This window comes from Corylus avellana, chromosome 10 (genome assembly GCF_965113065.1).
Source record: "Corylus avellana chromosome 10, dhCorAvel1.hap1.2, whole genome shotgun sequence".
NCBI lineage: Eukaryota > Viridiplantae > Streptophyta > Magnoliopsida > Fagales > Betulaceae > Corylus > Corylus avellana.
In genome coordinates this window covers 13,336,892-13,364,066 of record NC_142499.1, presented here as the reverse complement: position 1 = coordinate 13,364,066, position 27,175 = coordinate 13,336,892, and the positions used below count along the sequence as shown (strand labels likewise).

Here is a 27,175-nt window from a genome sequence, read left to right as displayed (position 1 = left end):
TTTCTTTTCTAAGGGATTTAGCATGGTGTATACTAAGTTATTTCTTAAGAAAGCATATGTTCTATGGAAATCGACAAACACACGAGGCCTAAGGCATGGCATATACTCCCGACTCCTCATGTTGATTAACCCAAGAACCGCGGTGTGGATTTTTTTGTTACTTATGTTAAACCCAGGACTCGACCATCCAAATTGATTTAACTAACTAGTCCATACTACATGCATATGTTGATCAGGCACACACATATGAGGAATTCATGTAAGTAGGCATTAATCATGTTAAATAGCATAACAAGATCATCACAAGGGCGCCGATATTGAAATATTAACTAAACATAACTAGGGCTTCAATCTAGCCCTACTAATTAAATTAGCTACACATAAAATTGATGTTAAACATCTTCATAAATAAAAGAAAAGAAAAGAATAAATCCGAGACTTGAACTTCAAGAGCTCCTCTTCTTCTCCTTATAAAGTATATCTATTCTAAAGGTTTAAGGGTCTATTTATAGGCTTTAGAAGTCCTTGACAAAGTAGTAAACCTAGGGATTTCGTAGGTTTTCAAAACCTATTATATTTGGGAGTTGAAAAACCCTAATATGGAAAGAATGACAATCTGGCTGCCACTTGGTATGTCTCCTGCGCACGGGTGAGATCGATCACAACCCGTGTGCGCTTGATCGCAGGTCTGCGATCGATCGCTCCTGGCCTGAATTGTGCTTTGTCTTTTTGGGTACTGCGCTCGATCGCAGGTACCCTGCGATCGATCACAGTGTCAGAATGCTCCCAATTTTCCATCTTCTCTCTTTTGAGCCCAAATCATCTAAATTTACCTCATTTTCTTCCAAAAGCCTACAAAAGTATGAAAAACACAAAAAGGAATTAAAATGACCTAATTAACCAAAACCAAAGGATTAAAACATGCAAGTTGAAGGCTGAAAATATGAATATTTTAGCATTTATCACATTTATTATAGAAAACTGCTATGAGTATCAAATTTTTAATTAAAAGATGAGTATCAAAACGATGTGTAGCATTTCTCTTGATTAATTATTTAGGTACAATTTCGATCTTATCCGATCATTCTTACAACAACCAACGTCTCCGGCAACTGTCTCCGGCGAGAATTCCTATTTCGAAGAACCCTATGGGGACAATGGAATGGGTAGCCTTTGAGGTGGTGCATTCTATTGTCCGGTAGACCATTTGGGAGAAATTAGAAATTCTGGATACGGTGTCTATTCGGTTGTTAGAAAGTTTTTCTCTTTATATTGGATTCTTATATAAAGTTTTCTCCTTAACCTGATGTAGTGGAGAAGAAAAAGTTTTTCCAAACGTTTTAACGACTGTGAAAGGCGTAGTGGGATCTTGTTTATTCTGAAGAATGGCGGAAGATCTGTCAAACCAATTTGCAAGTTTTTCGTTTACAGAGGATGAAGAGGTGGAGATCGTGATACCTGCTTGGGAATTTGAAGAAGTGGTTTCATATGGCAAATCCTGTGTTGTGGTGAAACTGATAGCAGATTGAATGATCAGTAAAGAGGCGATCAAGACAACGCTTCTAAGGTTGTGGAAACTCTACGGAACAATGGTTTTCAAGGTTCTTGATGAAAACTTGTTCTTGATAGAGTTTTCCGACATGTGAGATAAGGAACGCGTACTGGATGGGAGACTATGGGTCTATGAAGGAAATCTTTTCCTTGTTGAAGATTTTGATGGTATTACTTCTCCTTCCAGTTACACGTTTGAGAAGGCAGCTTTTTGGGTGAGAATGAAAAATCTGTCGTTGGGATGCATGGGGAAAGCGATTGGATGTAGGATTGGTGAAACTGTTGGAGTGGTTGAGATCGTCGATACCGATGCAAATGGGATAGGTTGGGGTGAATTCCTATGAGTTAAGATTCTTCTCGACTTAAGAAAACCTCTTCCAAGAGGCAAGAAAATCAACGTAAAAGGGACATCCCTTTGGATTACATTACAATATGAACGGCTACCAAAGTTTTGCTATACCTGTGGAATCATCTGTCATGGTACTACGGGTGCACCCGGAGAAGTAGCCTACGACATCAAGAGAAGCCTGACTATGGACCGTGGCTACGTGCAGAGTCTCCTACACGGAGAGGGAAAAAACACGTGAAGGATACACGGCGGGAGAGGGGAACCCGAGTAGGTGGTGAAATCAAGGGCGGCGGAGCTTCGGAGGCGATGAGAGGCGTAGCCGACGTGCCATCGGCAAATAAGAACCCTAAATCCCAAAATAGAAACAGCGGGGACATTGGTGCAAATCAAGGAGCGGGGACTTTGGCGCAAATCAAGGAGGTCTGGGTGATTTTGTATTTGGTAAGAACCCATTTGTAAGGGAAGATGCTAGAATGGGGGTTGGACGCAAGCAAAATCAAGATTCGTCTGCGAGAATTAATTCCAGGTCAACAAATAGAGGTCTTAATGTGAAGCAAGCTGGGAAAGGAAAGAAGACATATATACCAACCAATGGTATGTTGATTAAATCGCTTGGATGTGGGCCAACAACGTCTAAGTTGCGAATGGATCAAAATCCTATGGGCCTGGGTATAATGTCTAGAAGCCCAATAAAACTGAACAGGTACTCTGGCCCACTGTTTTCTGATGTGAAAAAAACCTTGCTGGACGAACAATTGGGCGGTAAGGATAGTGTGGTTTCGGGGGTGGGTGCTGAAGAGAAGAAGATAGTGTCTTGGAAGTGAAAAGATGATGGGGATCTTAACCCAAATACTGAAAAGAGTCAGTCTCAAGGGAAAAATAAGAAATGGGAAATTAGTGGGAAGGTCCAGGAGAGTGGTGGTGCAAAAATATCTATTCATGGTTCGGGATTGGCGGTGGTTGCGGAGCAACCCCGTCGACTGTAATGAATATCCTAAGCTAAAACTATCGAGGGCTTGGGAACCCTTCGACAGTTCAGGAGCTTTGCTGCTTTGTAAAGCAAAAGCGACCCACTATGGTCTTTCTCATGGAGGCCAAGTTGCGAAAAGTTAAAATGGAGAGCATCCGATCCAAAGTAGGCTTTCCAAGTATGTTAGTAGTTGATAGCGTGGGACGGAGTGGTGGTTTGGCGTTGATGTGGGTAGATGATAGCGTGGGACGGAGTGGTGGTTTGGTGTTGATGTGGGTAGATGATATCATAGTAGACATTCATAATTTCAGTCATCGCCATATCAATGGCATGGTCAAAATTCCGGGTGAAGGTGTGCCATGAAAGTTTACTGGTTTTTATGGTCACTCGGATCCATCAAGAAGACACGAAGCATGGGCACTCCTCGAGTATCTAAAAAATACTAATCCCAATCCATGGGTTTGTATCAGGGATTTTAATGAGATATTATTTTATTCGAAAATGGGGAGGGGGTGGACGTTCAACAAGCCAGATGTTGGCCTTCCAACAAGCTCTAGCAAATTGTGACCTATCAGACTCGGGGTTTAGAGGGGCTAAATACACTTGGTGTAATTTTCGGAATAGTCCAAATTTTATAAAGGAACGGTTAGACAGAGGAGTCACAAATTCTAGTTGGAGGGATCTCTTTCCAGAGGCTGAAGTATTAGTGGTGGGGTCAACCTGGTCTGATCATTCCCCCTTATTTCTTTTTATGCCTGCGGCGAGATTGGGAGAAAGAGCAAGTAAATCCTTCCGTTATGAGCCACAGTGGGTGATGAAGGAGGGGAATCGGGAGGTCATCAAAAGTGCATGGACTATTTTACCAATTGCAGAAAACGGATGGGAAGGCATTGAAAAAAATCTGGGGAGGTGCAGACATGAATTACGTACATGGAGGGTGGTCCAGAATGAGTCAAATACTGCCAATATTGCAAAATTACACAACCGGCTCCTAGACTTGTAGGGGAGTACCGAGGTGGGCAGTGACGTGAAGATGTTAACAATTCGGCGTGAGTTACAAATGCTGATGGAGAAATCAGATATTTACTGGAAACAATGGGCCAAAACTGAGTGGTTAAGGGGTGGCGATCGTAATACGAGATTTTTTCATGCATGTGCAACTTCCTGCAAAAAGACAAATCACATAGCTAGCATTATGGATGATCGAAACTAGCAATGTACAATAGAGGAGGAGGTAAAGATGGCTTTTGTGAATTACTTTAATTCATTATTTTCTTCTTCACCAGGAGGGGACTTGGACTCATGTCCCCAACTATTGGAAAGAAAGGTTACTGATGAAATGAATACCTCTCTGTTAAAACCTTTCTTGGCGGAGGAGGTGTATTTTGCTCTAAACCAAATGGCTTCTACCAAGGCCCCGGGTCCGAAAGGCTTCCCTGCAGGATTTTTCTAGACTAATTGGGATACTGTGGGTGAGGATTTCTATTACGTAAATCTTGGCACCCTCAATTCTGGTAATATGCCTCATTTTTTGAATAGGACTAATATTGCTCTTATCCGCAAAGTGAAAAATCCAAAAAGTGTCACTGTCTTTAGGCCAATAAGTCTCTGTAATGTCCTTTACAAGGTGATTTATAAGGTTTTAGCCAATAGATTAAAGAAGATTTTGTCGCTAATTATATCTCCTATTCAAAGCGCGTTTATTCCTGAGCGTTTGATCACGGATAATGTGTTGGTGGCATATGAGGCTCTTCATACAATGCATACATGGATGCGAGGAAAACAGGAGTTTATGGCTATTAAATTGGATATGAGCAAGGCATACGATAGAGTGGAATGGAGGTTCCTTGAAGCAGTTATGAGTAAATTGGGTTTTGCCCAAAAATGGATTGATCTAATGATGATGTGTGTTACGACGGTAAATGATGCAGTTGTAGTGAACGGCCAACCGTATAGGTCCATAAAACCAGAGAGGGGTATACGACAAGGTGACCCAATCTCACCTTACCTTTTTCTCTTGTATGCGGAGGCTTTAAGTTGTCTACTGACAAAAGCTCATGGAGAGGGGGTTTTGACCGGGGTTCCTACGTCCAAAAAGGGTCCTCGTAAGCCACCTTTTCTTCGCGGATGATAGTCTCCTATTTTGTAGGTCAAGTATTTTACAATGGAATTCTTTGACGAAGGTGCTTCGATGTTATGAGGAGGCTTCGGGTCAACGCCTTAATAATAATAAGACGTCCATCTTTTTTTGTGAAAATACTTCCTCGGAGGATAAGGAAGCGATTTTGGAGGTTGCGGGTATTCCAGCCACACAATATTTTGACACTTACTTGGATCTCCCAGTCTTGGTGGGGAAATCTAGATTTAAAGCTTTCAAAGGCATTATTGACAGAGTTAGAAAGCAGTTATCTAATTGGAAATTGAAGTTTTTGTTGCAATTTGGAAAGGAGATATTACTCAAAGCGGTAGTTCAAGCTATTCCCACTTATTGTATGAGTCTATTCCTCCTCCCGAAAACTTTATTTGCGGAGATTAATTCGATTATGCACAATTTTTGGTGGAGTCATCACGGGAAAGATTCTGGGGTAAATTGGATGAGTTGGGGATGTATGAGTCAATCTAAAGCTTCGGGAGGTATAGGATTCCGTGATTTTACATGCTTTAATAAGGCTCTCTTGAGTAAACAAAGTTGGAGACTTTGGAATCACCCGGCCAGCTTAGTGGCTAATGTGATGAAATACAAATATTATCCTAAAACTTCTATTTTGGAGGCTAAAGTGGGACGAAGACCTTCTTTTGCATAGAGAAGCATCTATAATTCCTGTGATCTCCTTAAAGAGGGTTTGGTGTGGAGAATTGGAAATGGGTCTACAGTTAGGATTTGGAAGGACAGATGGCTTCCTACTCCTACCACGTATCGCATCAGCTCTTCGCCTAGCTTGCTGGACCCGAATGCTATGGTTAGTGAATTATTTGTGGGGGAACCAAAATGGTGGAATAACAACCTCTTGGAATCTATTTTTTCCCCAGAGGAGGTCCGACTGATTCTGACTATACCACCTAGCTACACAAACCAACCGGATACACTTATTTGGAGGGGCTCGGCAACTGGACGGTTTACTGTAAAAAGTGCGTATTATATACAGCAGGAAATTGACAGCTGTGGAAAGGCGGAAAGCTCATTACAAGGGGGGTCCAGTGTTGTTTGGAAGAAATTGTGGGCCTTGCCAATCCCAAATTCAGAGAAAAACTTTTTGTGGAGAGCCAGTCATGATATCCTTCCTACTAAAGGAAATCTGTGCCGGCGATCCATCATACCGACTCCTCATGCCCATTGTGTGGATTGATGGAGACTGGATTTCATGTTCTCTGGCAGTGTCTGTTTGCCATGGACGTATGGAGTATGGGTAGTGAAAGAATTCAGAAGAGCTCTTTCTCTGAGCCGAGCTTCAAACAAGTGTTCATGAGCCTCTTGAACAATTGTGATCAGGAGGAACTTGTGCAGTTCGCTGGGTTAGCCAGACGAATTTGGCTGAGAAGAAATGAAGTTGTGTTTAGTAGGACGATGTCTTCTCCACACTTTGCTACAGATGACGCTTAGGGTGATCACAAAATATCAGCAGGTCCAGCAAGTGAAGGAGTCGCCCTTGATCACAACGGTGGAGTTGTCTCTAATCCGCTGGTTAGCTCCTCAACAGGGTTGGGTTAAGGCGAATTGGGATGCTTCACTGGCGGTTGATCAGGGTCTGATAGGGTGTGCGATGGTGGTTCGGGATTTCACAGGGAAGATGGTTGTGGCCAGAAGCATAACTCGTCGGGGATGTCCTACTCCTAAGGTGGCGGAAGCTATTGCGGCTTCGATGGCGATTAAATGGTGCAAAGAGTTGGGGCTCTCAAAGGTCCATTTTGAAGGGGACGCTAAAGTGATTGTGGAGGCGGTGAATCACGGTGAGGTGGGCCGAAGCAGGATGGGCCATGTGCTGGAGGATATCAAGCTGGAACTTCTTTCTATTCCCAGTGGTAGCTGTCGTATGTTAAGAGAGAAGGGAATAATGTAGCCCATGTGTTAGCCAAGTATGCCTTACAGCATGAGGTGATTAACTTGTGGGTGGAACCACCGAATTGTATTCGAGAACTATTATGGCTGGAGCAATTTGCCCTAGCTCCTTGGTTTTATAATGAGAAATTGATAACTATTACTCAAAAAAAAAAAAAAAAAAAAAAAAGGTTGCAAGAAAACAAAACAACAAGAGACCAATCCCGATCCTTGTGGGGTGAAGGAAATCAGATGTCCCAGCTTCAAGAAGATACAAAAGGACAGCAAATCAAATCACGGAGCTGCAACCTTTTGTCTCTTATAAAGTGCAGAAAAGGAGGAAGGGTCAACGAAAACAAGACAAATGTTTTGCAAGGAAAAAACACACATCTTGCAGAAAGCAGAGGGCCAAGCTCTCTTTAAAAGGGGGTAGGGGGAGTCTCACTTTTGGAGGGAGCTACGAAGCTCCGAGTAGTTGGAGTTCAGTCCATTCGGTGAGAAACATTTTCTTTCCTTTGTTTTATTTTTATTACTTGTGAGATTTGATGTTCTCTAAAAGTTGTAGATGATTTCGGCGGTGCACTTCTGCTGGTTGGACAGTGGACGAAGACGTCCGGCAATGGCCGGTGGCGTTTGGGCAGTGACCGGCAACGTTGGGCAGTGGCCGGCGATGTTGGGCAGTAGATGCGACGTTGGGCTGGCCAGCGACGATAGGCAGTGAAGTTGGCAGTGGTTGCTTGGCTTTGGTCTGGAGGCAACAATGACTTTGGGGACTTGGGCAGTAACAAAATAGAGTTGTTTCATTAGTTTGTTTGATTTTTTTAAGGATTCGATGTTACTGAGTCTATTTGGGTTTGTGTACTTGTATGATGTGGCGGATTTTAATTGGTTGCTGTAAAAGCCACCTTTTACAGACCATCCGAACCTAAAGGGCTCGCTTTGTTTTTTTACCAATATATCAACTCCTAAAAATTGGTACTTTATTGCATTAAAACGTTGATTCACTTTGGCTCAAGATTAGTAAATTAAATAATACTTTACAATTAACTATAAAATACAAGAATTGATACAAAATAAGGTAATAAGATAATACTTAATATTAATAAGAAAAATGCACACTTTTAAACTATTATCAATCCATCGTGAAAATGAATCTAAGCTCAATTATTAAATGATAAATAGATATAAATTCGAATTGACTCGATTAATCGTCATCTTTGTTGACTCTTAGTGTGTGTTTCACAGCCTGAAAGAAGAAGACAATTTTTGTCGCATGGTTATTCTTTTCATGGCCCTTGAAATTCCTATGTGCCTCTTGTTCGGATCTGCGTTTCATTTCACCAAACCGACAAAAGACGAAAATAAAGGAGGAATGAAATACGTTGTTGCTTCCATTGGTTCACAGAGATAAACTCACTCTTTGCATGCTTGATAATAAGTTAAATGTGTGCATTTTTTTTTAATTAAAATATGTATTATTGTACTTTATTTTGTACTAATTTTTACATTTTACAATTAGTTTTAAAATATTATTCAACTAATGAACTTGAACTTAAATGATGTATTAATTCAAGAAATTGCATTTTGTAGGAATTGGTAAAAGTTTTAGCTAGTAAAAATAATGAGATACGTGCGCATTAATGGAATGGATGTTTAAATTGGATAGGCAATGAAATTAACGTGGGACAAAAGTGAACCTGCAAGCAAATTAAGCCAAAGAATTACATTGCAAGAAAACAAAACAACGAGAGACCAATCATGATCCTTGTTGGGTGAAGGAATTCTGATGTGCCAGCTTCAAGAAGATACAGAAGCACAGCAAATCAAATAACGTGAGCTGCAACCTTTTGTCTCTTATAAAATGCAGAAAAGGAGGAAGGGTCAACAAAAACAAGACAAATGTTTTGAAATGAAAAAACATACATCTTGCGGAAAACAGAGGGCCAAGCTCTCTTTAAAAGGGGGCAGGGGGAGTCTCACATTTGGAGGGAGCTCCGAAGCTCGGAGTAGTTGGAGTTCCGTCCATTCGGTGAGGAACATTTTCTTTCTTTGTTTTATTTTTATTACTTGTGATAACCTACACAGAGGTTTTGTAATCTTTTTCACGCAGCAATGCTTATCATTATATATTTTTTTTCTCTGATGTTTACAGAGGTTCTGATGTGATGGTCACAATCTGTAAGCAAAGAGGAGCTTTAATATGGGCAAGCGAGAGCATAGTAGCTGAAACTCCGTCTGTTTCTCTGCTTCTTCCATGGCAATACCTCCGTATCCTTAAACAACATCCCCACCGTCACTCCTTCATTATCAACCTTGCCTATTTCTCTTACTTCGCTAGATTTTCTTTCCTCTCCATTATCAACACCGCATGTTTCTATGATTTCATCACCAGCTTCATTTGAGTTTCTCTCTCCTGAATTTATTTCTGTCTTCAACTTCACCAACTTCTTTATCAACTTCCTTTGCTTCATTTTCATCAGGTTCGCTTACTTCAACTTCCCATTCTGAGTGTGCACTACAATATTCACTTTCATCTTCTTTTTCAACGTTGCTCATTTCTACTTCTTTGCTCCTCTCCATTTTTCTTGGTTTCTCTAAGTGGTTTCTATGATTTCATCATCAACTTCGTTTGAGTTTCTCCCTCTTGAATTTATTTCTCTGTCTTCAACTTCACCAACTACTTCATCAACTTCCCTTGCTTCATCTTCATCAACTTCTTCAACAGGTTTGCTTGCTTCATCTTCCCATTCTTAGTGTGCACTACAATATTCACTTTCATTTTTTTTTTCAACGTTCCTCATTTCTATTTCTTTGCTCCTCTCCATTTTACTGTTAAGCAACATAACACTGAGCTGCCATGTGACACAGTGCAGCAAGATGGGCTTCATCAAGACTTCACAAGCAGACTTCACAAGGAGACAAGCAGAATAATGACTCATCCACTCATTAGTCTCCTACAATTTCTGACTCAAAAGCACAAACAAAGTGCTCTACAGCACTTCGGACAAACCAGCCATGGCCCATGCAGTAACTTGCCTCCAACAGCATGCGCCATCTTCCCACAACTACACCAAGATTTATTATATTCATTAGTTTAGACATAGCTTACTGTATAAATTGACAGCAACACCTTGTGTAATAATTCAATCAACTTTAGTGTAATCATTTTGAGTTACTTTCATTTGACTACTAAAAGTTTTATGGTATCAGAGGTCCCTAAGGATTAACATCCATCTTGGTTCATTTTCTTCTTTTCTACCTCAATTGTTATTCTCCCCCGTCCCACCAATATGTCTGATGCGTCTCAAACATCGGCTACTACTCAATCCTCATCTGCTCCTCTACTTCCTGAGTCCCTCAACAATACCACATCGGCCACTACTCAATCCTCATCTGCTCCTCTACTTCCTCAGTCCCTCAACAATACCACATTGGCCACTACTCAATCCTCATCTCCTCCCCTACTCCCTCTATCCCTCAACGATACCACTGCCTCTTCTTCTTAAATCATCACCACCTTCTCTCTACCCAGCATCATGTTGTGCAAATTTATTTAACTCGCAAGTACACGAATCGATTGTAGTTTAATGGATTGCAAGTGCGAGGTTGATCCCACAATGAATTGTGTTTTTGAAAGAGCAATTTATATCTAAACTAATTAAATCCTAATCTAGCTAGTTCCAAAAGGTTTTTGATTTTGAATTTGGTTTTGAAATTAAAAGACAAACATAAACTAATTAAATTAAACAAAGAGATAAAAGACTAAGGTTTGATAATTCACACTGATCGAATCATAACAACATACTTCCATGTTTATCAATACTAATCTGAAGTTCTCACAATTAAAATCTTAGATATGTTTTACTATACTTTAACAGTTAATCAAAACTATCTCATGTATCCATTCATTACACAAATCACAAAAGGAATCCAATATCAATTAAATCATCAGTGGTATCCGTAAGTCACAAAAGATATCCAATCTTAATTGAAACACTAAATGTATCCGTAGAACAAATCACAAGGGATATCCAATTATTTAGGCAAATAAAATCAAGCAATCAATTATGTGAAATTATCTTAAATCATCAAGTGTATCATTGAATCACAAAAGATATCCAAGAATCACTCCACACATTGAAAAGAAGTAAAACAATTGAAATATTAAACCCAATAAAATCAGATAAATAAAGACTTACATGAAAGTACTGATATTCTTCATCAGTGAGGCTTCATCCTCAACCTTAGTTGGGAATTAGCTCCACATAAAAATAAAACATAAACTAAAGAAAAACTAAACTAAAAGAAAAGCTGTGGATTATATTCTATCTCCAAAATTGTATTCCAAAACTAGTCTCTAGAATTGTGTATATTTTCTTGAATGCAAATAAGTCTATTTATAGGCTTAGGAAAGCCTAGAAGCCCTATTAAACTTAGATAATTCGGAGGTCTATCTTCCAGTCAAAATAGAAGTCTGAAATCGGAATAGGATTCGTTCAAATTTGTGTCTTTTTATTACAGGGCGATTTTGGCATAGTAACCATCCGAATTGAGAAAATCTTATTTAACAATGAACTGTAGTATTTTGAGTTAGCTTTCTAATGCCGCTTGAATCACTTCAATCAGATATTTGAGAAAAAAGGTATGGTCAAAATACTAAGACATGTGCAGAATCTGAATTTGAATCCAATCCGAAATTTTATCCAATCTGAACTTTAATCCAATCTGATCTTTAATCCGATTAAACCTTTTCTTGGATTTGGTTAAACTTAACCACATCATCTAGGTCTTCTCAAAATATGCTTTCTTCCAAACTTTGCATTTTTCCCTTTAAAGCTGTAGTTTTTCTTCAACGTTCTACAAAATACTAAAAACACAAAACTAACACAAAACATTAAATAACGACATAGCTAAAAGATTAATTAATATAAATAAAGGGGTCCAAATATGGAATAGTTGGCACTTTCACATCACTCAACAGATCTCTACCAAGCTAGATAGCCCTATTGACTACCTCAATTGGGTTTCTTATTTTACTCCCATTCTTAATGCCCATGATCTCATGGGCTTTGTTGATGTCACATAGCCATGCCCTCCACAATATGTCACTGATGCGATTGGCAAGGCCACCACAGTGATTAATCTAGCCTACTCAATATGGCAAAGGAAGGATCAAAGCCTTCTTAGTTGGTTCAACACCACACTGTCAGACCGTGTCCTCTCTTCTCTCTATGGCCTCAAAACGGCTAGACAAGTTTGGACCTCATTTGCTACTCGATATGCCAATCAATCAAAGGCCAGAATCTCCTATCTGAAAAGATCATTACAAAAATTCAACCAAGGATCCAAATCGTGTTCTACTTTCCTAAGTGAAACAAAGTCATTCTCAGACCAACTTGCTGCTGCAGGACAACCTATTGAAGATGAAGATCTGATCTCCTACATTCTTGGAGGTTTGAATCATACCTTCACTACATTTATCACTCTGTTCAATTTCACTATTCGAATATCCTCTATGACATTTGAAGAATTCCAGTCATAATTGCTCAACCATGAAATGCTGCTGGCAAACTACCAATAATTGCTGCAACCACCCACTGAGTCAGACAATTTTGCCCTCACTCTCAGAAAGCCAAACCTTCATCTGAGAACTACCACAAAGGCAAACCTGGAGGTCATTCCATAGACAATTATCAACCTGCTCCTACTCCTCCAAGAAACTTCTCCAGAGACAATTATCAACCTGCTCCTACTCCTCCAAGAAACTACTACAGAAACAACTACCAGCCCAACTTCAGGAGGTTTGGAGGCAATCAGGCTTCAGGAGGTAATCATTACTCCAAATCCTTACTTGGTGCTCCACTCAACCATGTAGCCTTCAATAGAATACCCTGTCAAATTTGTGGCAAACTTGGACATCAGACACTAGACTGCTTCAACATAATGGATTACTCCTATCAAGGAAAGAATCCACCGTCCCAATTGGCTGCCCTTGTTGCAAGAGCACATCCTTCAGTTCCTGAAGCAAATGAGGAAGACCTTTGGTATGCAGACAGTGGAGCCAACAATCATGTCACTGCAAGAACCATTTAAAGGTGATGATGAGGTTGCTGTAGGTAATGGCAGAGGTTTGTCCATTTCAAACATAGGTTCCTCTATCCTCTATAATCTCAAACACCCCTTTCCACAACATTTCAAACTCAATCATATTCTACATTGTCCCATTGCAGCAGTTAATTTGTTGTCTATTCAAAAGTTTAGTGTTGATAACAAATGTTGGTTTATCTTAACTGATTCTCATTTCTTTGTGAAGGAAAACCTCACGGGGTAGACTCTTTTGCAAGGGCAAATTAAGGATGGCTTATATCCAATCTTTTTGACCAAGGTCTCCAGTAAAGCATAAAGTTTACTGCCTTCCTTGGTGTTTCTGCTTCCTCTAGAATCTGGCATAGCAGGTTAGGACACCCTGCACCTCCTATACTCAACAAAATCAAGCATCTTGCTCAACTACCAGTCCTTGGTTCTTCCTCATCTGAGGCTCTTTGTGAACCATGTCAAGTTGCCAAGTTAAAGTACCTTCCTTTTGCTACTTCTAAGAATGTAACCATGGCTAGTTCTCCTGTTCCTTCTATCAATGGATATCATTATTATGTTGTTTTTATTGATAACTACTCAAGATTCTCTTGGATATATCCTATGCATCATAAGTCAGAAACCTTTGAATGTTTTGTTAAGTTTAAGTGCTTGGCTGAAAACCTTTTGTCCAAGAAAATCAAATCATTTCAATCTAATGGAGGAAGAGAATTCACATCTAATCAGTTTAAATAATTTCTCACTTCTAATGGAATCTTGCACAGAATTTCCTACCCCTACACTGCTGCCCAAAATGGCTTTGCTGAAAGAAAGCATAGGCACATTGTTGAAACAGGATTGGCTCTCTTAGCACACTCTCATCTCCCTCTTCCTTATTGGACTGATGCTTTTACTACAGTAGTTTATCTCATCAATAGGCTTCCCACATCTTTGTTACATCACCAATCACCCTATGCCAAACTACTAAAGAAAAATCCTGATTATACTTTGCTCAAAGTCTTTGGTTGTGCATGCTTCCCTCTTCTTAGGCCCTACAATAATCACAAGTCTCAAAAATGCATCTTTCTAGGCTATTGTTCCAACTACAGAGGGTATAGATGCTATGATCCCCTCTCAAAAATGCATCTTTGGCTGTGCATGCTTCCTTCTTCTAGGCTATTGTTCCAACTGCATCTTGGTTCATCCAATGTTCCCACCTCTCACGACCACCACTATTCCTTCTACCTCTCATCATCCTATGACCACTAGACTTCAAGCTGGTACCCGTAGACCTAAACCATTTCCCAACTACAAACGCTATTTTTCATTAGATGCTCAAGAATCGCAAGCTTGAGTTAAAACTCGCCGAAGGCCGAGGAAGGCATCACAAGGGAGAGGAAGATATAAAGAGAGGGGAGAGAGTAAACTGCTTTCAAAGCCAATTATTGTCAAGCATGGTGTTTCTTCGGAAGCAAAACAAAGTTTGGCTTCAATTAGAGTTGTTGACAGAGAATGGTGATAAAGTGGTCGAAAATGGGAACGTGAAAACCGAAAATGTTATTTATTGGAGAGATTTTGAAGATGTAGTTTATCTTTTTAACCTTTCTCATGAATAAGAATCATTGTTTGTGTGAAACTTCATTCTTTTCAAGAACATAGTGTTAACAATGTTTGTGGGTATTATTTCTGTTAAACCCTCACGAGACTTCACTCATCCACTACTAATGCCTAGGGGTTTAAAAGACTTGTTGTATATGCTAAATACAATCGTCTCTCCAATGAAAGAGGATTTATGTTTCATTTTTTTATTTTACTTTTAGTTTGGTATTGCTAAGGGACTAGTAATATGTAAGTTTGGGGGTGTTTGATGAGTGCCAAATGTTGCATATTTGAGACCCTTAATTTGCATATGTTAACTCCTTAGCATTTTTATATATTTGATGTTGTTTTCTTTAGTGTTTTCAAGTTCCGAAGGAAAAATGCAACTAATTCCATTAATTCTTGGTTTATGACACTTCAGGGAGCATTGGCAACAAATTTGGATCGAGAGATGATTCGCATCTGATGAGTCCTACTAAAAAGACCATATCTAAAGTTTCAGAGCACGGATTGGAGTGAACTTTGAGGAATTGGAAAGCTAACTCAAAGATCTACAAAGTCATATTTTACAAGAGTTTGCTAATTCCAATGTTTACTAGGTCAAAAGAGCCTCCGTTCGCAGGCCGTTTGCAAGCCGTCCGCACGATGAAGTCCCCGCATACGATGAAGTCTCTGTCCGAACGAACGTAGCTTGAGAGCACCATTCAGGTGCTCAAGCGCACTCGGGTGAAGTACCCATCCGGACAGACCACTTATTAGACCTAGCCACTGTATTTTAGGTTAAAACCCTAGAAAAACCCTAAAAAAAGCCCTATAAATAGGAAAGACATGAAAGGAGGCTGGGAGTCTGAAATTTCACACCTTTTCTCCCCTTTAGCCTAGTATTCTTTAGGTTTAGGATTTATTTTCATAGTTATGTGTAGCTAATTTCAACTAAAGTTGAGGATGAAGCTTCACCAATGAAGAGCAACAATACTTTCATGTAAGTTGATATTATCCGATTTTATGGGTTTTAGTATTTAAATTATTCGACTTCAATTCAATTAATGGGATAATTCTTGGATATCTTTTGTGATTTACAAATACATTTGCTGATTTGAGATAGTTTCACTTAATTAATTGCTTGTGTTTTCTTTTATCAAAACATTGGATATTCATTGTGTTTCGTTCTACGGATACATTTCATGATTTGGTTTAAATTTGATATCTTTTGTGATTTACGGATACATTTGATAATCAAATTAAAGACCCAAAAGATAATTGTAGCAAAGGCGCCCATATTGCAATCCTAAACAAACATGATTAGGGCCTCAAACTAGCCCTAATTAAATTACTAACTACATAACAAAAATAAAAGGGGAAGAGATGAAAAACCCAAACTCTTCTTGATCTAGCCTTCAATTCCTTTCCAGAGCTTGTGTCTGCTTCTCCACACTTTTCCTAGAAGCTAAAAGGTTTATTTATAGGCTTAGGAAAGACCTAGAAACCCTAGTAAACTCGTAGGTTTAAGTCCTAGTACAAGTGGGACTTTGAAACCCTATTTTGGGTAGAAAAAGGAGTCTTGGCCTGTTGGTCGCATTTAATTTTTCTCCAGCGCATGAGTGCGCTCGATCCCAAGGGGTTGTGCTCGATTGCATTTCTGTGATTGATCCTATTGAGTGCTGTTGCGCTCGAGCCTAGGTCTTGTGCGATCAAGCGTAGATGCACTTGATCATGGTGGCTTGTGCTCGATCCCAAAGCTCCAGATTTTCCCAAAAATGCCCTTTAAGTCCGAAATTTCTAGAATTGCTTCCTTTTCTTCAAAACCTATAAAAAGACATAAAACACAAAAAGGAAACAAAATTTCAAATAATAACAAAACTAAGAGCCTACCATATGTAAATTAAGGGGCTAAAATATGACTATTTTAGCTCTTATCATTACTCTATGTTGACATGTGATGATAAGATTCCTGATTTTGTTAATTGTCCATTAGATGGATGTTAAGGCATGATATTCTTGAACTTGGATTTTAGTCAAGGGCAATTAGTGAATCTTGTACCTTTGGATCTTATATTCATGGATTACATGATTCTGGGTTACGTACGAGTTAGGAGATTCTATAGAATCTTTTTGTACCTGAATGGACTAAGGAGTTATTAGGTACAGATGGCTGTGGAGACAAAAGAGGTGGAAAGAGCTAATCTAATGATTATGATCGCAAGATCAATTATCATTCTAGCAAGGCTAATGTAGTAGCTGACGCATTAAGTAGAAAGTCGACGGTAGAGCTTGCCGCTCTTGGAATTTCTCAACCTTAGTTGGTTATGAAATTTGCTAGAATGGGAGTAGGAGTGGTAGATGAGGGTGCCCCTGCACGCTTGTCTAACCTGGTGGGAATTGCTTCCAAGGATTAAGGCTGCTCAGTTGGAGGACCCTGAGTGTACCAAGATCAAGCAGTGCTAGGAGAAGGGAAGGTTTAGGTATTCAAGCTTAAGGACAATGGGTTGCTCACACATTTCAAGCAAGTGTGTGTACCAGAAGGCGGAGGACTAAGGAAGGAGATAATGAGCGATGTTCATCGTTCTCCATATACTGTACATCCTGGAAGTACCAAGATGTACAGGGATGAGAAGAGGACGAAATTGGAGTTTAGTACCGACTTCCACCCACAGACAGATGGCCAGTCGAAGCAGACTAACCAAATCCTAGAGGACATATAACGGGCTTGTGTATTGGACTTCAAAGGTAGTTGGATTTAGTACCTACCTTTGATCGAGTTCACTAAGAATATTAGCTGCAGGCGACTATTGGAATACCGCCCTACGAAGGACTTTATGGACATAAGTGTCGGTCGCCCTTGTATTGGGACAACATTGGAAAGAGACAAACCTTGGTGCTTGAGATGATTCAAGATACTCGTGACAAAGTGCTTACCATTAGACAAAGGATGAGTACATCCTAGAGTCGGCAGAAGTGCTACGCCGATAACCAGAGACGACCTTTGGAATTCAAAGTGGGAGATCGTGTGTTCCCTAAGATATCACCAATGAGGGGAGTGATGCGATTTGCGAAGGAATGGGAGATTGGCATACATGGTTGCCTTACCCCCAGACTTGGTTAGAACACATGATATTTTTCCTATCTCGATGTTAAGGAAGTACATCGCTAATCTAGACTTAGTGGTGAAGTATGAACCTTTGAAGATCCAGGAAGGGTTGACATACACCGAGTGCTAGTGAAGGTCATGGATCGGAAGGAACAAGTACTACGTACCAAGACAATTCCTATCGTTAAGGTATTGCACATTAATTATGGTGAGAAGTGGAGTAGGACATGCGGAACCGTTATCCGCATTTGTTTAAAGACTTGATTGGGTATGACTATTTTTCTCAAGATTGTACTTGGATAGAATACCTATTCCTGTTTTGGGTAATAGAATAGTGGACTAAGAAATAGTTTATTTTCCTTTATAGGGAATATGGCATAGATACCCACCGATCTGAACTGCATGTGGAATTACTCGACTTGGGTGTTGAGATTGATGAGGACTAGTACAGTGTAGGATTTGTGAAAACGTGTGTTGATTAATAAGATAACAATGAGGCTTGTAAACTATTCATGTAAAAGACTGATAAGATTAATTGCATCGTATGACATGGTATACTGGTACGTGCAGGATAACGGCCATGGGCTTATTATACAGGTTAACTTTATGGTCAAATGTGTGTGTGTGTGGGCTTTGGATCCAATGGTTTTGTGGCAAGCGCAACCATTCCTTAATGGTTGGTCACTACAGGACGTACATCATTAGTGGTGTGGGCCACCCGAGGTCGGACTTGGTCGTGCCACTAATGTTATGGACGGTAGCATACAATATCCGGGGCACCGGTGTTGTATTACAGGTTCCTCACGATAGCGCCAACCCTGCTAAGAATGGGTAATATCTTGAGTAGACCATATGGTTGAACTATCACTGTTATTCATGATTATAAGCATATATTATATCTATATCACATCCATGATAAATTGTCATCTCATAATGTTGCATGTGCTTTATAAACAACAGAGTTCAGCATTTGATGACAGTTACGTCATGTGCATTTATACTCACTAAGTCTTCTGACTTACCTTGTATTATTTCCCTTTTTTCTCCATATGTACAACTATGCGGTTATAGATACTTTAGCAGAAATGGATACCGCGAAGCATCTGGTTATTGTGGAAGATTCGACATGGAAAATGCTTGAGGACTTATTGCAAGCTTATGCGGGTGCTCATGGTTTTTTTTTTTTTTTTTTTTTTTTTTTTTAATTTTTTTATGAATAAGAAACTTCATTAAGAGTAAACAAACCAATCAACAAAGTAACATCATATACAAGCCCTTTCAAAAGGCCAAAACCAAAACCTCACAGAGGCTTAAAACCAACCAAAACAAAACTAGAAAAAACACAAAGCTGCATAAACCAGCTTACAATCAGCTAAAATACAAGCAAAACATAAAACCACCACCAGAAAGCCTTCCTAAAAGATGGACCAGCTTTCAAAAAGAATACACTCAATAAACCATACCAGACTCCACAAAACCTGCAAAGAGACCTACAGCAACAAATCTGCAGGTAAATTCCATAAAGAGGCTAAAATCAAATTCTCTCTAGTCTTGTGGAATTTTCCATTCCCAGCTAGTCTAGATCGCACTTCCCAAAGGATTTTCTTCAAGAGTTGCTCCTTAGTGCTAGGTTGACCAGAGTGCTTTATATCATTTCTTGTGCGCCATAAGTTATAAACTACAGAACCTAAGACCAGCAGCAGAGGATACCTTTAAGAGCATTATTCCCCCACTGACTGATGCCTAGCTGCATAATCTCACCCCAAATTACAAAAGGCTTGTCCACTCTACATCGAAGCATACAAAACTTCTAAATTCGATAACGGAAACTGCGTTCAAAAAACATATGCTCTCTGCTTTCCATTTGATTATGACAGAAAAGATATTTAACATCACCATTATATCCCCAACTGAACAACTGACCATTTGTTATAAGCCTGTTCTGCATAGCAAGCCATAAAATGAAAGCATGTTTGGGAATGGCATGTGAAAACCACACCATCTTCCACCAAACAATCTCCACCTTCTTTTCCCTAAGATGCTTCCAAGTTTTGGAGCTAACATAGGTACCTATCCTAGAAACACTCCATAAAGGTTTATCATGAGGACCAAACCTTATCTTAGGAAGCCTAGCTTGGATCTCAACTAGCGCATCAGACCTGGCTGGTCTCTAAAACCAGCCACCATTAAGGATGACAGAAGAAAGCATAGCCTCCACACTACTCTGAGCATCATAGACAGCCCTATACCCAAAAACCTCAAACAAAATACCAAAAGGATGCCATGAATCCAGTCAAAGATGAATATTTTCCCTATTACCAACCTTAAACTTTACAAACCTTTTAGCAATATTCCTCAACTTCAAAATCTTTCTCCAACTCCAAGAACAATTCTGAGGAATACCACACTCCAAAAACTCCTCCCTTTCAATAGATTTTCTCTCACCCAGGCCACCCTAATAGAATCAAACCCAGCAAAAAGGCTCCGAACATGTCTGAGCATAGCAGTTTGGTTCCAAACTTCCAATCATTTCTGCCCCAAGCCTCCTTCCTTCTTAGGTAAACACAGCTCATGCCATGAAACCTTAGCCTTTGCAGACCCTTCAATCTTCCCATTCCAGAGGAGCCTATTAAATCTCTGTTCAATGGCCTTGATAATCTTCTTACGAAGAATAAAAATGCTAGTCCAATAAACTTGTAGACTATACAAGACAAAAGACAACAATTGGAGCCTCCCTGCATAGGATAAGTTCTTAGAAAGCCATGAGTCAATGAGCCCAATAATACTTATGGGTTATGTTGTAGACTTAAGAGCTTTGATGCATACTTGCATATTAAGATATAGCATGAATCCCTAGTAAAGATGATGACTTGTATAGTGTGACTTTAGCTACTTTGATGATCTTTGGTAGATGCTCTGGTTGTAATGATTAATGTTTATAGACTTTTAACACTTTCCGCCGCTTAGTATCCTCTATTTTCGAGGAGTAGAGGTCCTTGAGTCTTGTCCCACGAGGGATAAGGTTGGGAGATGAACTGTGGAGTTAATTACCAGTTAATTAATTTTTAGGGCATTACAAAAAGGTAGGGTGCCCCCTAAACTTAAACACCAGTGCACCTGTCAAAAACTTATAGCAATATTGTCTTATAGAAATAAGCATCATAAGATTAATTGCTGTTAGAAACAAAAATAAAATGACAAGAAGTAAAATGAAAAAGGAAAGAAAGAAATCATGAATTGAAGTGCGAAAATAAAATGGAAAAGAAAATTTACAGTGCTTTCCTCGATCATTCGGATGTCCAACCAAATCCTTCCACCATTTCTTCTTTAAAACTTTATAGCATTTTGGAAGAGTGTTTCGCCATCTTAGGTAGCCAACTTGCTTGCTTCGAAGGATCTTCTTAGGAACATGGTTCCTAGATTTGCGCGCTTGTGTATATAAGTCCTTGAGTATCTTGACATAAGATGGCTCTTCGAGACATTAAGGAGCTGAAGCTTTGGGTTCATGATGTGTCTCAAAAGGGACAATGATGAAGGAAGGAGCTTTAGTACTCACTTCCTTGTCATTGGACAGATTTGGATTTTCTGGGGGCTCAATTTGTTCCTCTTTTTCTTCCTCCTCATTGTTGATAACAATGAGAGGCTCAGCTGCTAATGAAGATGGATTAGGGAATGATATCTTAGTGGTTTCCCCATTCTCAGTTCGCATCTCAAGAGTGAAATCCAATAAGGCATCAGCTTGCTCACGTAACATGTCAAGGTCCATATCACATTCAAATTAAGCAAAGCACTTTTCCAAAGGATCCTTCAGACTTGGCTCATAAAAAGTCTCAGCTTGCTCAAGTAACTTGTCAAGGTCTAGATCACATCCAAATTGAGCAAAACACTCTCCCAATGGGTCCTCAAGACTTGGCTCATTAACAGTCTCCTCAAAAATTTCCTCACTCCCAAGTGTGGTGGTGGCATGGACATGCTCATGATAAGAATTGCTGGAATCATCCTCATCAATCATGTAGTGCCTTTCAACCATCAATTGACTTTGAAGCTCTTCTTCCTCAATTATGTAGAGTTCAACAACTAGATGACCGATATGTCCTTCCAACTTTGCAATTGCTTGAGTGTTGGCCATGGTGGCTTAGGAGTTCACCATGTTGGAGTTTTTTATTTCTTGTATGGCTTGGGAGTTGAGCATGCTGGTTTTGTTCATATCTTGCATGAATGCTTTAAACGTGTCTTCCAATGATAATTGTGATTGTGGCACTTGATTGCATGATGAAAGATTGCAGAATTGGTTATTGAACTACGGATAGTCTAAATGGTGCAGTTCATAAGGTGAGGAGCTGTATCCTGAGCTTGCCATGAGAAATCAAAATGGTTGCTCCATTCCGAGTTGTAAAAATTGAAATTTGATTCAAACCTTGGGCTTGAGAAATTTGTGTTCATTTGTTCACAAGAAAAATTAGAAAATTGTCCAAATGCTGGACAACTACTAACATAATGATATGGATTGAAGCAATATGAATATGGTTCATGTGGGTAGAATTTGTGGGGGTAGTTGGTAGAAGCGGGTATCTTACAACTATGAGAATCACGTTGTATAGAAAAAGTATTAAAATCATTCACACAGAAAATCCATGCTTCACTTTCACTCTTTAGCATGCAGATATCCCACATAAAACATAAAACATTTTTTTTAAAATAAAATGAACAAAAAATAAATATTATAAAATAAAAAATTAGTACTACACAAAAGCATAAAACTAAAAAAAAATACCATACTCTACAATTTATTGATACATGATCACTAGGATATTATAGTCTTCTAAACTTAAGAATTGATCCACTAATGCATATGTACTACTATTTAACAATTTTGAGAATTTTTTCTAGAAAGAAAAAGAAACACTTATTTAATTGGTAGAAGGACTCAGGTAGGCCGAAGGAGGCCCTTGCCCCCTATTTTGAGTTGAGTTACTAGTTGAAAATGTACCTGGAGGAATGTACCCAATGGAACCCTTCAACACACCTGACAAGCAGTCTGGCATAGTTTGATTGTTGGAGAGATTATGTGATGCTTCAAAGATGAACTTTGCCAATCCAAAGTCAGTAACATGGGCTACCATATCCTCATTGAGGAGGACATTGCTTGGCTTTACATCACAATGAACAATCAGCATGTGGCAATGGAGATGAAGATATTCCAATGCATAAGCAACATCTGTGGCTATGTTCAATCTCTAAATAAATCTCAATCTCTTGCATCGATGTTGCTCATCCTCTATAGGATGCAGCCATTGGTCTAGGCTTCAATTAGACATGAACTCAAAAACTAGAATCTTAAAGTCATTACCTTGATGATCAATGCCTGAGCAAGTACTGATAATCTTAAGGAGATTACGATGGCGTAAACTTCTCAAAGCATTGCATTCATTAATGAAACTCTTGGAAGCTCCTTGTTGTTGAAGGTTTAAGACTTTAACTGCAACAATCGCTCCATTGCTAGAAAGAACTCCTTCGTATACAGAACCAAAACTACCAGAACCAATCAAATTGTCCATAGAGAAACCATTGGTTGATGCATGGAGTTCTGCGTAAGATATAGATGCCAATCGCCAATCCTTTAAGGAAGATGCAGCTAAAGGCCTCTTTCTCCATTTTTTAACCACACAACATGTGAGGAAAAAACACAATAAAGCAAATATCAATATGATGGGAACTACTACTTTGAGTGCAAGGCGTTTCAAGGATGAGCGTGGACTCTTTGTGTAGCATTTTGGTAAAAGTAATTGTGGGACACCACCACACAACTTGTTATTTCCAAGTATTGAAATTGCACTTGCATCCGAAAAAAATCCCTTCACTTGGCACTTTCCCAAAGAGATCATTATGAGAAAGATTGAGATGTTTAAGTGACAAAAACTTGGTGAGAAATTCAAGAATTTGCCCTAACAAGTTATTGCGCGAAAGATCAATTTCTTCTAAAGCTTTTAGTGTTTTCAAAGATGGAGGAATTGCTCCTTCAAATGAATTACCTGCCAAATGCAAATGTTCCAAACTAGTACAACTACCAAGGGAAGCAGGAATTTCACCAGATAGTTTATTTTCAAAGAGATCTAACACCCCAAGATTTTTTAAGTTACCCACTTCAATTGATAGTGTTCCTGGCAAAGAATTATGAGATATGTCCAAATAAATCGAAAGGGAAAAAAGACCAATAAGCTGTTTTGGTATGCTACCACTGAGATTGTTACTAGAAAGATTTAGTTGAAGCAAATTTTGGCAGTTGCCTAGGCTTGGGGGTATACTTCCCTCAAATCTATTCTCCTCCATAAAGAGCTTTGTCAATTTAGTGAAGTTACCTAAGGAGGAAGGGATCGGCCCTGAAAAATTGTTATTTTTCAAATATAGTTCTTGTAACTGCTGGAGCTTCCCAAGAGCATCCGGGAGAGGACCTCCCAAATAGTTATCTTCTAATCCCAAATCGATCAAGTTTATAAGGTTCCCAATCCCAATTGGAATGCCTCCATGTATCCTATTTCCCACCCAAAAGAAGCCAACTTAGCTGGGAGGAAAAGTTGGCTATGGAGTTGGGCAATACTCCACCAAATTGATTACGAGCAAGACTCAAGGTCTCCAAAGTAGTACACTTAGCAAAAAAAAATGAGAAAACTCAGGTCACCAACTTTTCCATTTCCAAGTCTATTTACTTCGAAATTAAGTCTAACCAAGCCACACAAACTTGCTAGATTTTGAGGCACCGTCCCAGTGAAACTATTTTCAGCAAAGTCAAGCATGTAAAGTCTGGACACATTTGACAATGACACGGGAGTATGTCCTATGAAACTATTACCATCGCCGAAAAATCTTTCAAGGTTAGGAAGAGTAAGGCCAACATCTGGTCGAAGGCTCCCATGTAACTGGTTTTCAGCTACAGATAAATGGTATATGGAAGATATATTATAAATGAGAGGAGAGATAGTACTAGATAGATTATTCACAGCAAGACTAAAAAATCTCAAGCCTGATAGACGGCCAAGCTCACTAGGTATGATCCCTTTTAGATTGTTCTTGGGAAGGGAAAGAACAAACAAAGAAGAAAAGTTTCCTATCCACACTGGGATACTTCCTGTAAGGTTATTCCGAGCAAGTTGCAAGTAAACCAACTTTGACAATGAACTGAGCTTGATAAGTGCTAAAATATTCATATTTTCAGCCCTTAACTTGCATGTTTTATTCCTTTGGTTTTACTTAATTAGGCTATTTTAATTCCTTTTTGTGTTTTTCATACTTTTATAGGCTTTTGGAAGAAAAAGAAGTAAAACTAGGTAATTTGAGCTCAAAAGAGGAAATGAAGACAATTGGAGCTCCCTGGTACTGCGATCAATCACAGGGTACCTGCGATCGAGCACAATACCTGAGAGGACATAGCCGCAAATAGGCCAGGAGCGATCGAGCGCATGCCAAAAGAAGAAACGTTCGCAGACATGTGATTGAGCGCACACGGGCTGCGATCGAGGGCACCCGTGCGTAGGAGACTTATCAAGTGGTGGTTGGATTGACAATATTTCCATATTAGTGTTTTCCAATTCCAATTTGTAATAGGTCTCAAAACCCTACGAATTCCCTAGGTTTACTACTTTGTCTAGGACTTCTAAAGCCTATAAATAAACCCTTAAGCCTCTAGAATAAGGGGACTGAAAGAGGAGAAGAAGAGGAGCTCTTCAAGTTCAAGTCTCGGGTTTATTCTTTTCTTTTCCTTTATTTTATGAAGATGTTTAACATCAACTTTATGTGTAACTAATTTACTTAGTAGGGCTAGATTGAAACCCTAGTTATGTTAAATTAATATTTCAATATTGGGGCCTTGTGATGATTTTGTTGTGCTATTTAACTTGATTAATACCTGCTTGCATGAATTCCTCATATGTGTGTGCCTGATCAACATGTGCATGTGGTATGGACTAGTTAGTTAGATCAATTTGGATGACCGAGTCCTAGGTTTAACTTAAGTAACAAAAGAATCCACATCACGATTCTCGGGTTAATCAACATGGGGAACCAGGAGTATACACCCATGCCCTAGGCCTCGTGTGTTTGTCGATTTCCATAGAACATATGCTTTTCTAAAAAACAACTTAGTATATACCATGCTAAATCCTTTAGGAAAGAAAAGAGTTAGAGTATACACCCATGCCTAACTCGTTGCTTAGGAAAATCTATAGCTTAAGGAGTACCCATGCCCTTAGGTTGGCAAACATTATATATGCATAAGATGATCAAAGCATTGGCATATTGGCATATTAATTGAATATAATTAGTGGTGGATATCAAAGCTCTACTCTTTTTTATTATTATCAACTCAATCTCTAATTTACTTAAGGAAATTATTTTTAAAGGGAAATTCAGCAATCCTCGTGGGAATGATCCTGTACTTGCACCATATACTACTATGTTGACCTTGTGCACTTGCAGGTAAAACGTACAAATATTTACCTATTAATTTAGGTAGATTCTTGCACAACAGAGCTCTTATGGAATCTGCCCAACAAGTTTGTTGGCACCAACATCAAGCACTCTAAGTTGTGTACAGTGACTTAGATTGGTTGGAAGGTTCCCACCAAAGGAATTGAAACTCAAGTTGAGATGCTGCAGGCATTGTAGTCTTCCTACTTCTTGAGGAATTTCACCATAGATGTTGTTATTTATCAGGTTGATTCCTATAAGATAAGTAAGATTTCCCATGGAAGGTGTTAAGGTGCCAGCTAATCTTTAAGCCACCAGGTTGAGAACCATGACTCTTTTACTGGAGGGGCTACATGTAACACCAAACCAGTTGTAGAAATTGGTGGAGTCATTCCATGAGCTCATGAATTGAAGTGGGTCTTCACTAGCTTCTCCCAATATGAGGGAGAACATTTCCATGAGACCCGGGACAGGCTGAAGGACTTGCCTAGATCATGCCCACACCATACTGTCCCAAAATGGCAACTAGTGCAGAGTTTCTATGATGGTTTGACCGAGTCCAATAGAAATATGGTAGATGCATCTTGTGGGGGAACATTCATATTGAAAAGTGAAGATGAAGCATGGTCTATGTTTGAAAATTTGAGTAATAATTCTCTTCAGTAGGTTTCCACCAGACGGAGGGCATTAGCATCTAAAGCACCAAAGACCGAGAGTCTTTTTGGAGTAGGACATTCCTCAAACACGGCCACCCAAGTAGTTGAGGCTATCACCAAGAAGCTAGATCAATGGATGACTGATGGTTTTGCTCCTAATATTGCTCACATGCACACACTACCTGAACCATGCTCATTCTATTCTAGTCCTATGCATCAGGTAAATGACTGCTCTTCTGCTAGAAATTATACAGATGTTTCTAATGAGCAGGTTAATGTAGCTTTCTCAAGACTGGGCAATGATCCGTATTCCAATACCTATAACCCGGGGTGGAGAAATCATCCCAACTTCTCATGGAAGACTCTAGCTTCGGGCAACTTAGCCCCTAGA

At 39.3% G+C, this 27,175-nt stretch overlaps 2 pseudogenes; one reads left to right on the top strand and one right to left on the bottom strand.

Annotated features, from left to right (window-relative positions):
• Positions 1-9,101: 9,101 nt before the first annotated feature.
• Positions 9,102-26,587, bottom strand: LOC132162334 (receptor kinase-like protein Xa21; annotated as a pseudogene).
• On the top strand, positions 12,320-12,401 carry LOC132162687 (small nucleolar RNA Z247; annotated as a pseudogene).
• Positions 26,588-27,175: the final 588 nt, after the last annotated feature.